We start from the raw sequence: 12,500 nt of genomic DNA on the forward strand, positions 1-12,500 counted from the left end.
CTCTCTCTCTCTCTCTCTCTCTCTCTTTCTATTTCTTTCTTTCTCTTTCTCTTTCTTTCTCTTCCTTTCTCTCTCTCTCTCTCTCTCTCTCTCTCTCTCTCTCTCTCCAGCTGTGTCGGTATTAGTGTGGTGTAAAAGACCGTAAATAAGAAGCAAGAGGAGGAGGAGGAAGAAGAGGAGGAGGAGGAGGAGGAGGAGGAGGAGGGCCACTTATACCTTCCTCGCAGGTGTCGGTGCCTCTGAGGTGTAAAGCGGCGTGAGGAAGAGGAGGAGGAAGAGGAGGAGATGGAGGTGGAAGCGTGGGTACGGAAGGAGGGATAGAAGGAGTGGAAGTTGGTAGGGAAAGCAGGTGGAGGAAGAGGAGGAGGAGGAGGAGGAGGAGGAGCCGTTGACGTTGGGAATAGAAAAGGAGAAGGAAGGAAAGAAGAGGAGGAGGAGGAGGAGGAGGAGCCGTAGACGTTGGGAATAGAAAAGGAGAAGGAAGGAAAGAAGAGGAGGAGGAGGAGGAGGAGGTTTTTGGGGTAAATACATTGTTCGTCTTTGTGTGTGTGTGTGTGTGTGTGTGTGTGTGTGTGTTGGTAGAAAATTAGTAATAGTAGTAGAAATAGCTGTAGGAATAGAATAGTAGTAATAGTAGTAGTAGTAGTAGTTCTTAGTCCTGGTAGTGGTGGTGGAGGCGGTGGTGTGATTACTCTCGTGAAAGTGGTGTTGGTGGTTGTGGTGGTCTACTTTTCGGTGGTGGTGGTGATGGTAGTGATTGTGGAGGTATGGAGATGGTAGTATTGGTAGTTGTAATAGTGTTGTAGTAGTAGTAGTATTGGTATTCGTAGTGGTAGTAGTAGTAGTAGTAGTAGTAGTGGTCGTGGGAGTACTGTAAGTGAGACGACCTTGTAAGGGTGCCGGAGGAGGTCAGCGAGGGAGGGAGGGAGGAGGAAGTGGAAGAGGGAGGGAGGGTGAAAAAGGGGTGGATGAGGGAGGGAGGGAGGGAGAAAAAGGGGTGGATGAGGGAGGGAGGGAGGGAGAAAAAGGGGTGGATGAGGGAGGGAGGGAGGGAGAAAAAGGGGTGGATGAGGGAGGGAGGGAGGGAGGGAGAAAAAGGGGTGGATGAGGGAGGGAGGGAGGGAGGAGGTAGAGAGCAGCGACATTGTATAAAGGTGTGAGAGAGAGAGAGAGAGAGAGAGAGAGAGATGTAGGTAAAATCCGTGTACGCCGGGGAGGGAGGGAGGGAGAGGGGAGAGGAGAAAGCCAGTGGTGGAGGGAAGGGGTATGTAGGCCGTGTGTGTGTGTGTGTGTGTGTGTGTGTGTGTGTGTGTGTGTGTGTGTGTGTGTTGTGAGAGCTATACTACTATTACTACTATTACTACCACCACCACCACCACAATCACCACACTATAATCACCACTACCTTCACTGCCACCACAATCACCACCACCACTACCACCACCATAAACATCACCACCACCACAACCACAATCATCACCACCACCACCACCACCACCATTCCCCATAAGCTGCCGTTAAGTATACAGCACTCCACCCTAACACACACACACACACACACACACACACACGCACGCACGCACACGCACATCAAAATGACTGTCGTTTGTGTGTGTGTGTGTCCTTGGGCCTGACAGCTCTTAAATTTTATAAACACACACACACACACACACACACACACACACACACACACACACACACACACACACACACAGGTAAACACACAGTCATTTATAATATTAATCGCCTATGTTTGTTTTGCATCAATGTTTGTTTACGTCTCTTTAACCCTTGACCCGTAAATGGTGTGTGTTTGTATGTGCGCGTGAGAGAGAGAGAGAGAGAGAGAGAGAGAGAGAGTATATTGGCAAACTTTCTTAATCTCAATATGGGTTCTTAATATTTACTGGTACCCTTGTTATCTCTCTCTCTCTCTCTCTCTCTCTCTCTCTCTCTCTCTCTCTCTCATACTATTGTTAATTTTGCTTTCAGTCTGGCCAACTCTTCCTTCCTCTCTCCTTCCCTCCTCTCTCCCTCCCTCCCTTCTTGCCCTCGCCTCTTCCTCCCCTCATGTCCTCTTCTCTCATTCTTCTTCCTCCCTCCCTCTCCCTCCCCTCATGTCCTCTTCTCTCTTTCTTCCTCCCTGGCCTCTCCCTCCCCTCATGTCCTCTTCTCTCCTCCTTCTTCCTCCCTGGCCTCTTCCTCCCCTCATGTCCTCTTCTCTCCTTCCTCTTCCTCCCTCCCTCTCCCTCCCTGCCTCCCTTCGTACCCTATTATATCTGGCAAGTCACGGGTGATGAGCGATGGGCCGACAACAACGCAAATAGATTGTTGTTTTGATCGGCGTTGTTGTTGTTGCTGTTGATGGTTTTGTTATGTGGCTGTTGTTGCTCTTGTTGATTTTGGGTAATGGTTTATATATTTGATTCTTTTTTTTCTTCTGCCTTTTTTTTATTTTTTTATTTTTTATATATTTTAGATTTGTAGTTGTAGTGTTGTTGTTGTTCTTTTTCTTCTTTTTCTTTTTCTTCGTCTTCTTACTTCTACTATTACTTTTACTACTACTACTACTACTACTACTACTACTACTACTTCTACTACTACAACAACAACAACAACAACAACAACAACAACAACAACAACAGCCACCCCTACCACCACCTCTTCTATCTCTTGTATTTATGAACAAACACACACAAAAAGTCACGCCACTTTAACTTCACTCTTCATTAATTTTTTTTTTTCTCATGTTGCTTTCTTTTGTTCACAGGTTGGTCAGTGTTGCGTGTCCGCGTGTGTTGCGAGGAAAACAAAAATAGTGTTGATTGCTTGTTGAGGTTTCCCGTTGAAAGAAGACACGCGTAAGTACTCATTATTATTATTATTATTATTATTATTATTATTATTATTATTATTATTATTATTCAAGTACGTGCTGTCATAGTGTACTGAAGTGGTTATCGGGAAGTGTACCGGACCGTTGTGTGTGTGTGCGTGTGTGTGTGTGTGTGTGTGTGTGTGTGTGTGTGTGTGTGTGTGTGTGTGTGTTTAGCAGTGTCAAGTTCCGCAAGTGACGGTTATCGGCGTTGAGGGAGGGGGAGGAGTGGTGGTGGGGGTGGTGGGGGAGGGGGGGAGTTGCATTACAGGGGTGCAGAAAGCAGGGGGGGGTCCACGGGGGTCTTGGCTCCCTCATTTTTTTAAAGTGGAGTGGCAGCATTTGCACTTTAAGGCCTATTCAGTTTTATTTTGTAATTTAGGCTGAGAAAAAAAAATTATCTGCTTTGTCATAACGAAAACCAAACATAGCAACACTTCGGGGCAAGAAGAATATTGAAGTATACTTTGATAATATAGCGGTGCATGGCTGCCATAAGTTAGTGATTTATAATAGATTCGTAAATCCTTACTCTATACTTATGCATCTATGTTGATAGCGGTGATGAGGGGAAAGATATAGGCTGTCTTCTATGTACTCTTGTAATAGGGGTGTGGTGATTGATATGGTGGTGAGTAGAGTGGTGATGAGGGAAAAGATATAAGCTGGCATTATGACACTCGCTTCTCATATCAGCTATTTCTAAAGGTCAAAGAGAGGGTCAGTCGGGCTCTAATGATTGTTTCTTCAGGTTCATGGTACAGAAGAAGGGTCACACTACCACCAGGGTCATAAAACTACTACTGGAAATGCCCACAACTCCTACGAAAGCCTTGTCAAATATGTGTTCTTGGGCGAGGGTGGTGGTGGTGGTGGTGATGACTATGCCTGGATGCGAGTGGTCAGCGGTGTTTTATTGGTGGTGGTAACAGAGGCGCGCGTGACGTTTTGGTGGTGGTGGTGGTGGTGGCGGCCGTAATGTATACACCAACACTAGACACATCACCACCACCACCTTGAGGGGGGAGGGGGGAGGGGGGTGTTGACAGGGCAGGTGCTACGCTTTCAACAGCCGGATTTGAGAGGAGGAGGAGGAGGAGGGGTAGTGGTGTTGGTGGTGGAGAGAAGAGGGTTAGTAGGGGAGGAGAGAAAGGGGAGTAGAGGAAGGGAAGGGAAGGTAATGGGAGTTTGGGAATGGGAAGGAGAAGGTAAGAGGGGTATGGGGAGGAGAGGAAGGTAATGGGGTATGGGGAGGAGTGGAAGGGAATGGGGAATGGGGAGGGGGTAAGAGGGGGTATGGGGAGGAGAGAAAGGGAAAAGAAGGGAAGGAGGGTAATGGGTTGGGGAAAGGGGAGGGGGGGAAGAGCAGGTTGGGGATGACTTGTTGTGTGGGCTGATGCAGACGAGAGAGAGAGAGAGAGAGAGAGAGAGAGAGAGAGAGAGAGAGAGAGAGAGAGAGAGAGGTTACATCATTTTCCGGTGAAGAATAATGAAAATAAGGATAGGATACGGGATGAGCCAAAGAGGAGAAGAAGAAGAAGAAGAAGAAGAAGAAGAAGAAGAAGAAGAAGAAGAAGAAGGAGGAGGAGGAGGAGGAGGAGGAGGAGGAGAGATGAGGTGAGGGTGTAGGAGGAGGACATCAATTACGTCACTTCGGGAGGGAGGAGGAAGAAGAAAGGAAGTGGAGAGGAGGAGGAAGAGGAGATGAGATAGATGAAAGACAGGTGGAAGGTGAGGGAGAAATGAAGGAGAGGTAAGGGAAGGGAGGTAAAGAGAGAGATGAGGGAGAAGCAAGATAGAGGTAAGGAAGGGAAGGGAGAGAAGATAAGGGAGAGAAGGTAAGGGAGGGAAGGTAAGGGAGGGATGAGAAGTGAAGGAGAAAGGTCTGTCTATCGGAAGTAGAATAAAACGTTTCTGGTATTCCCTCCTCTCTCTCCCTCCCTCTCCCTCTCCCTCTCCCCCTCCCTCTCCCTCTCCCTCTCTCTCCCCCTCCCTCCCTCGCCCGCATTCCTGACGTGACTACACACACACACACACACACACACACACACACACACACACAGAACTCTTTATCTCCTGTTCTCTCTCTCCCTTTTTTTTTCTCTCCTCTCTCCATTACCTTTCCTCCCAGTTCATTTTATGTTCTTCTTTTCTCTCCTACATTTTCTTTTCCTGTCCTTCTCTTCTGCTTCTTTTTTTTTATTTTTTTTTTATTTTTATTTTTTCTTTGTTCACCCGTTTCCTTCATCTGCCATCCTGTCTTCTCCCTCTCCTCCCTCATCGTCATCCTCTCCTCTTCCCTATCTTCTCGTCGTAGTCTTCAGAGTGCCGAAGTTGAATGCCATCCCGAACAGTGCCATCCATGCAGTGATTTCCAAGCAGTGCCAAACCATCAATTTAAGTCATCCCAAGCAGTGCCAGCCCTTATGTCACTCCAAACAGTGCCATGAAAGCAGTGCCAAGCTTTTAGTCACTCCAAATAGTGCCATTATAACAGTGCCAAGCCTTAAGTCGACCCCAAACTATCATTATAACAGTGCCAAGCCTTAAATATACCCCAAACAGTGCCATTATAACAGTGCCAAGCCTTAACGTCACCCCAAACAGTGCCAAACCTTAAGTCGACCCCAAACTATCATTATAACAGTGCCAAGCCTTAACGTCACCCCAAACAGTGCCTCTATAGCAGTGCCAACCCCTAAGAGCACCCCAGACAGTGCCACTATAGATATCCAGCCACAAGATACCCCAGACAGTGCCCAGCCTTAGGTCATCATCATAGGGTGCCATCAATCCGGCCCGTGCCATATGGGTGCGTCACTAAGGACCTCGGGCATGGCACCGGCGGAGTAGGCACGTCCGGCCGGCACCGTGCCACCCCGCCCTGCCTCCCTGCCTCTCCCCCATACCCTCGTCTGTGACCTCGTCAGACACGTGTTTCTTCACTGGTATGTTTCGTTATCTCTCTGTCTGGCTGTTTGTTTTTTTCTCGCTTTCTCTGTCTTTTTTTTTTTTTTTTTTTTTTTTTTTTTAGGTTTCTCAGTTTTTGTGTGTGTGCTCATTTGTCTGTGTATAATTTTTCTCGTTTTTTCTTTGTTTGTTTTTCTGTATCGTTTTCCTTTTGTCTGTCTCTAGTCTCTCTCTCTCTCTCTCTCTCTCTCTCTCTCTCTCTCTCTCTCTCTCTCTCTCTCTCTCTCTCTCTCTCTCTCTCAACTGCAATATAATTTTCTTCACCAACGTTGCAGTGCGAGTATGGAATAAGCCCCCCCCCCCCCTCCCCTACAGTTGTCCAGTGCAGACCGATTGATTCATTTAAAAACAAGCTCGACCGACACTTCTTTCAACTTAATATTCACTACAGTAGGAACTCAAAGTCTTAGTGATATAGGTTTTAATATAATTTCACACGTTTAAGGACATATCACTTAGTCTAAACTGTATTTTTTATTTATTTATTTATTTATTTATTTATTTTTTTTTTTTTTTTTACGTCTGAACCTATAGCGCCGGTAGGCTTGCTTGAGGGGCCTGGATGGTAGTCGGCCCCAGCCCATCATGGCGCAATCAAGTGTTTATAGTGGCGCCATCTTCTCTTGGCTCATGCTGCCCCCCGGAACTCCTTCTTGATTCACTTGGACGGTTTCCTCTAGAGTCCGGGTTGATGGGTGGTCTTCAGGACAGCATTTGGGTAGTTTTAAGCCACTCGGCGGTGACTGAAAAATCCGAGGTGGTAACGTGGGGATTCGAACTCGCGTCGTCCATCACGCACGCTACCACTCAGCCACCGCCTGTTGTGTGCGGTCTGAGTATCTATGTAAATATGTAAATCTCTCCCTTCTCTTCCTCCTCTGTCCTGTACTTCCCTCCACCCTTCCCTCCGTCATACCGTTCATTCATTGTTTCTTCCCCTCCCTCCCTCCTCCTCCCCCCCCATTTCCTCCGGTCATTCCTCCGGTCACTCCCAAATACCTGCCGAGCCGTGTCCGCATTCCCTTTGTCCTCAACCGTGCCCTCAATAACTATATCCCTTTTGTGTTGTCTCCTCACCGTGTAATCGTATATCCTTAACTGTATCCTAATCGCGTATCCTCATCATGTATCCTCAGCCCCTTGTCTTCATCCGTGTCCTTAATGCATGTGTCTTGTATCCTATGTGTTTGTTTATTGTTGACGAGGGCTGTGTTTTGAGGGTCTGCTTGCTTGGGTTGTATATAGGTACCGTTTGTCTGAGGTGTTGTTTGTTTGTGTGTGTGTGTGTGTGTGTGTGTGTGTGTGTGTGTGTGTGTGTGTGTGTGTTCAAGAGTGGGAGAGACTCATAGCTCGTCCAATCCCAGACGTGGAAATAAGGAAACGAAAAGCAAAAAGAAGAAAAATGTATGTGTGTGTGTGTGTGTGTGTGTGTGTAGCGTACAGGACCCACGCGTTATGCCCCAGTTGAGGCCCTTCATGAGACAGACAACAGGCGACTGAGAAAGGTGGTATTGATAGTGACCCGCTCTTTAAGGATCGGGTGAGGAGGTGGAGAGGGGGAGGAAGGTGTGTGATGCATGAGTGAGAGGGAAGGAAGGAAAGATGAGAGGGAGGGGAGAGGTGTGGGATGAGAAGGAGGGAAAAGGAGTGGGAGGTTAAAGAGCTGTGAGGGAATTATAAGAAAGGAGAGGTGTATAGGGGAGTGAGAGGGAATGGCAAGGAGTGGGTTGAGAGGGAGAGGGGAGAGGAAAGGATGAGTAAGAGATATATAGGGTCGTTTCATAAGACATTTCATCGCCCAAGAACACTCATTTGACAAGGCTTTCGTAGGAGTTGTGGGCATTTCCAGGAGTAGTTCTATGACCCTGGTGATAGTGTGACCCTTCCTCTGTACCATGAACCTTTAGAAACACTCATTGGAACCCGATTGACCCCCTCTTTGACCTTTAGAAATAGCTGATGTGAGACCCGAGAGTGTCTTGTAATACCCCCAATAAGATAAGGTAAGGGGAGGGGAGAGGAATACAGAGGTGTGAGGGATAGAGAGAAAGAAAAAGACGGACAGGTAAATTGAGTGAGGTGTGTGAGAGGTGTGAGGGATAGAGAGAAAGAAAAAGACGAACAGGTAAATTGAGTGAGGTGTGTGAGGCAATGATGAGTAAGAAAGGTGAGGCGTAAGTAAGGTAAGGGGGGGAGAGGGGGGGAGGGGGGTTAAGTGGGAGCGGCATACCTAGCTAGCTTCCTTTCTAGTTAATGATGACGTCACTGTGGTGGTGGTGGTGGTGGTGGTGGACACAGGCTGTTCCGGAAACCTTATATGGCGGGGCGCAGCACTTAATACCCCGCCGTGCCCCTGCTCCTCCCCCTTGCACCCTGCCCTGCCCCTCCATTCCCTGCCACTCCGCGCCTCTTGCCCCTGCCTGTTGCCCCTTGCCCCCTTGCCCCGTCACACCTTTCCCTGCCCTTGCCTTCCCATCCCCTGCTAGCCCGTTCAGTCCCATGCCACTCTTTCTGCCCATGCTTCTTCCTCCCCATCCCCTGCCAGCCCCATGACCCTGTTTCTGCCCCTGCTTATCTTTACCCCATGTTTGCTGCCTTGCACTCCCTGTCAGCCGTGTAATCCTTAACCTTGCCGCTATCCTTGTCTTACCGTCCCTTTCCTTGCCGTCCCCTGTCAGTCTTGAAATCCTTTGCCATCCCCTGCCCCTTGTCACCATATCCCCTGTCAGCCTTGTAATCCTTAACCATGCCCTGTCCCTGCCTTGCCATGTCCTGCCAGCTTTAAAATCCTCCTCTGCTTTGCCTTCCCCTGCCCCTGTTTTACCGTCCCCTGCCAAACTTGAAGTCCCTAACCGTGCCACTATTCCTGTCTTACCGCCCCCTGTCTCCGAGTCCCCGTGTCCCCTGTCCCTCACTGCCCTGTCTGCCCCTTCCCTGCCTCTCCCCTCTCTCCCTCTAAGCTATTCTTCGCAACATCTCTTCTCCCTCTTTTCCCCTTTTTTTTTTATTTGAACTCTGCTTTGAACTCACCTTTCCTCTTTTTTTCCTCTTCTCCCACGCTTTATTTTTTTTTCCCTCTCCTATCTTGCTTATCTTTTTCTTCCTCCTCCTCTTCCTTTACCTCCTCCTCCTCCTCCTCCTCCTCCTTCATTCTGCCTCCTCTTTTAGCTCCTCCATGCACTTCAGTCTGATCCCTCCTTCTCTCCTTCTCTTCACACCCACTGTCTCCTCCTCCTCCTCCTCCTCCTCCTCCTCCTCCTCCTCCTCCTCCCAGAGAGCCGCATCATCTCATCCGCGTCATGAATGAACTAGCAAAGCCAACCAGTTCTTCCTCCTCCTCCTCCTCCTCCTCCACTACTGGTCTAATGCTTCCTCTACCACCACCATCACCACCATTCTTGCTTCCATACACCCACATATTCTCTCTCTCTCTCTCTCTCTCTCTCTCTCTCTCTCTCTCTCTCTCTCTCTCTCTCTCTCTCTCTCTCTCTCAGCAAATAGCAAGGTGTGTGTGTGTGTGTGTGCGTGTGTGTGTGTGTGTGTGTGTGTGTGTGTGTGTGTGTAGGTGACAAAAATAAAGACGAGAACAAGAGAAACAAAAAAAAAAAAAGGGAACAAACAACAGAAATGTCCTCTGTGTTAAAGGGAATTGAAGGAGAACGACTAGAGTAGACTGGGAGGAGGAGGAGGAGGAGGAGGAGGAGGAGGAGGAGGACAGTGGGTGTAAAGAGGAGAGATGGAAGGACGAGACTGAAATGCACGGAGAAGGTAAAAGAAGAGGAGGAGGAGGAGGAGGAAGAGGAGGAGGAGGGATAGAAGCTGAACATGAGGGAAAGACAGAGGAAAGGGCGAAGAAAAACATGATTATAATGATGAAGAAAATTGAAAATGAAAAAAATGGAAAAGAAATAAATGAAAAAGTAAAACAAGAATGAATAAAAAACAACCAAAACAAGAAATCAAAAAAAGGAAAAAATAAGAAAAAGAATGAAAAGTATGAAATAAATTGTAATGTTTTAAAAAGGAATAAGAAAAAAATGAATTAAAAAAAGATTGGAAAAGTTAAATAAAAGTAAAAGACAAAAGAAAAAAATGAAAAAGTAAATGAGGAGAATATTAAAAAAAAGATGGAAAAGTTAAATAAAAGTAAATGAAAAAAAGAAGAAATTAAAAAAGTAAATGAAGAGAATATTAAAAAAAAGATGGAAAAGTTAAATAAAAGTAAAAGACAAAAGAAAAAAATGAAAAATTAAATGAGAATATTAAAAAAAAAGATGGAAAAGTTAAATAAAAGTAAATGAAAAAAGAAGAAATTAAAAAGGAAATGAGGAGGATAAGAAAGAAATTGCAATAAGAGGTAAAAAAAAGAATGAGAGAGAGAGAGAGAGAGAGAGAGAGAGAGAGAGAGAGAGAGAGAGAGAGAGAGAGAGAATTCATGACATTGGGGGAAATAAAACGAAGGAGGAGGTGAGAAGGAAGTAGAAGGACGATACCAAATAAAGAAGAGGAAATTGCTGGGAAGGAAGGAAGAAGAGGAAGAGGAGGAGGAGGAGGGGGGTTAGAGGAAGAAGGAAGGAGGAAAGAGAGGTGGAAGAATAACATTTGTGAAGGAGGGAGGAATGTAAGTGGAGAGGGGTGGAGCAAATTATGTGGAGGAAAGGCGAAGGAGCTAGTGGAGAAGTGGAGGTTCTGTGTCCCCCTGTCTGTCTGTGTCCTATCTTATAATTATTTCCATGCCTGTCTGTCTCTGTCGTATATAATCATCTCTTTACTTGCATGTCTGTCTCGCTTTGTTCTATCAATTTATCTATCTCAGGCTGTGTTTTATCTATCCATCTTTATCATCATTTCTGTCTATCTGTCCGTGGAGGCTAAGAGAGTGGATATGTGGATGTGTCTGGGTGGAGTAAACGGAGTGGACGCTTGTATAAGGGAAGAGTAGATGGGGTGAAGGGTTGAAGGGAAGGGATGGGAGTGGAGTGGGTGGCGGGAGGGTTGAGTGTGGAAGGGATGGTAAGGGAGGGAGTAGGTGGGCGAGGTGGATGATGAAGTGGTTAGGGGAGGGGTGGGAAGCGTGGGTGTAGTGGGGAGGGAGGGAGGGGAGGGACTGACAAGGAAGAGCTATCTCTCTCTCTCTCTCTCTCTCTCTCTCTCTCTCTCTCTCTCTCTCTCTCTCTCTCTCTCTCTCTCTCTCTCTCTCTCTCTCTCTCTCATGTTCGCCACACCGAGAGAGAGAGAGAGAGAGAGAGAGAGAGAGAGAGAGAGAGAGAGAGAGAGAGAGAGAGAGAGAGAGAGGCCTGTTTGTTTATCTTTCTTTCAGACTTTCTACATCTTAACAGAGAAAGGGAGCTTGTTGTCGTTGTTCTTGTTGATGATGATGATGATGATGAGGAGGAGGAGGAGGAGGAGGACTAAGAAGAAAAGGAAGGATAAGAGAAAAAAGTATGAAAAAGGAAAGAGAGGACTACTACTACTACTACCACTACGACTACTACTATCTATCTATCTATCTATTTCTACCCATGATGTAAATTCACCCTCTTATTTTTTTCCTTCCTAAACGACCCCAAACACGTGCAAAGCTATTATTAGTATTCATGATGTAATTAACCCACACATTTACTTATTTATTTATGCTGTTTTTTTACGCCTGTTTTAATTTGTTTTTCACGGCGCATGTAATAAAATAGGGAGGGAGGAGGAGGAGGAGGAGGAGGAGGTATGCAGATGAAAATAGAAGAGAACGAGAAAGGGATGAAGGAAAAAACACACAAAAAAAACAGGAGATAATTAAATATGATGATGATGATGATGATGATGATGACGAAGAGGAAGAGAAGTTATAACCACCCTCACCAATACTATCATGACTATTTCCACCACCATTGTTACTACCACCATCACCACCACTACCACTATTACTACCAAAACTATCACCACCACCAACAGGCCTGCGGGAGTGGTGGAGAATGGCATGGTGATGATGGTGGTGGTGGTGGTGTGTGGCGTGTGATGTAGCAATATTTTGTGTTGAAGTGTTGTGTTGTGTTGTGTGGGGGAGGAGGAGGAGAAAGAAGAAGAAGAAGAAGAAAGTAAAAAAGAAAAAAGAAAGGAAGGAAGAAAGAACGTAAAAAAGAAAGAAAGAAAGAAAGGGACGGAAGGTGAATGAAACAGGGAAAGAAAGGAAAGGGGGAGAGGTAAAAAAAAAAAAAAAAAAAAAGATTGAAGTGGAGAAAGGAATCCAAGCAACAAAGGAAGAGAAGAGAAAGATGCGGAGAAAGATTAAAGAACCAAAGGCAGGGAGGGAAGAAAGAGAGGAAGAGGTTTTAGTAAGAGAGAAAGGTGAGGAGGAGGAAGACGGAGAGAGGAGAGGAAAGAAAGGAGGAGGAGGAGAAGAAGAAGAAGAAGGAACAGAAATGGGAAGAAAAGGAGGAACAAGAAGGATAAATAGAGAGGAAAGAAAGGAGAAGAAGAAGAAGGAGGAGGAGGAGAAGAAGAAGAAACAGAAATGGGAAGAAAGGGAAGAAGAGGAGGAATAAGAAGGATAAATAGAGAGGAAAGAAAGGAGAAGAAGAAGAAGAAGAAGAAGGAGGAGGAGGAGGAGGAGGATGTGGGCAACTTGACCCCTTGACCTTCTCGTGACCTCCGATAGCCT

At 46.3% G+C, this 12,500-nt stretch overlaps 1 protein-coding gene across 1 annotated transcript in view; it reads left to right on the forward strand.

Moving 5' to 3' along the window:
- Positions 1–12,500, forward strand: part of LOC126982460 (protein FAM117B-like) — a 97,397-nt gene that overhangs the window by 17,011 nt on the left and 67,886 nt on the right. The window lies entirely within an intron of this gene.

Source organism: Eriocheir sinensis, chromosome 51 (assembly GCF_024679095.1).
Source record: "Eriocheir sinensis breed Jianghai 21 chromosome 51, ASM2467909v1, whole genome shotgun sequence".
In the NCBI taxonomy this organism is placed as follows: Eukaryota; Metazoa; Arthropoda; class Malacostraca; order Decapoda; family Varunidae; genus Eriocheir; species Eriocheir sinensis.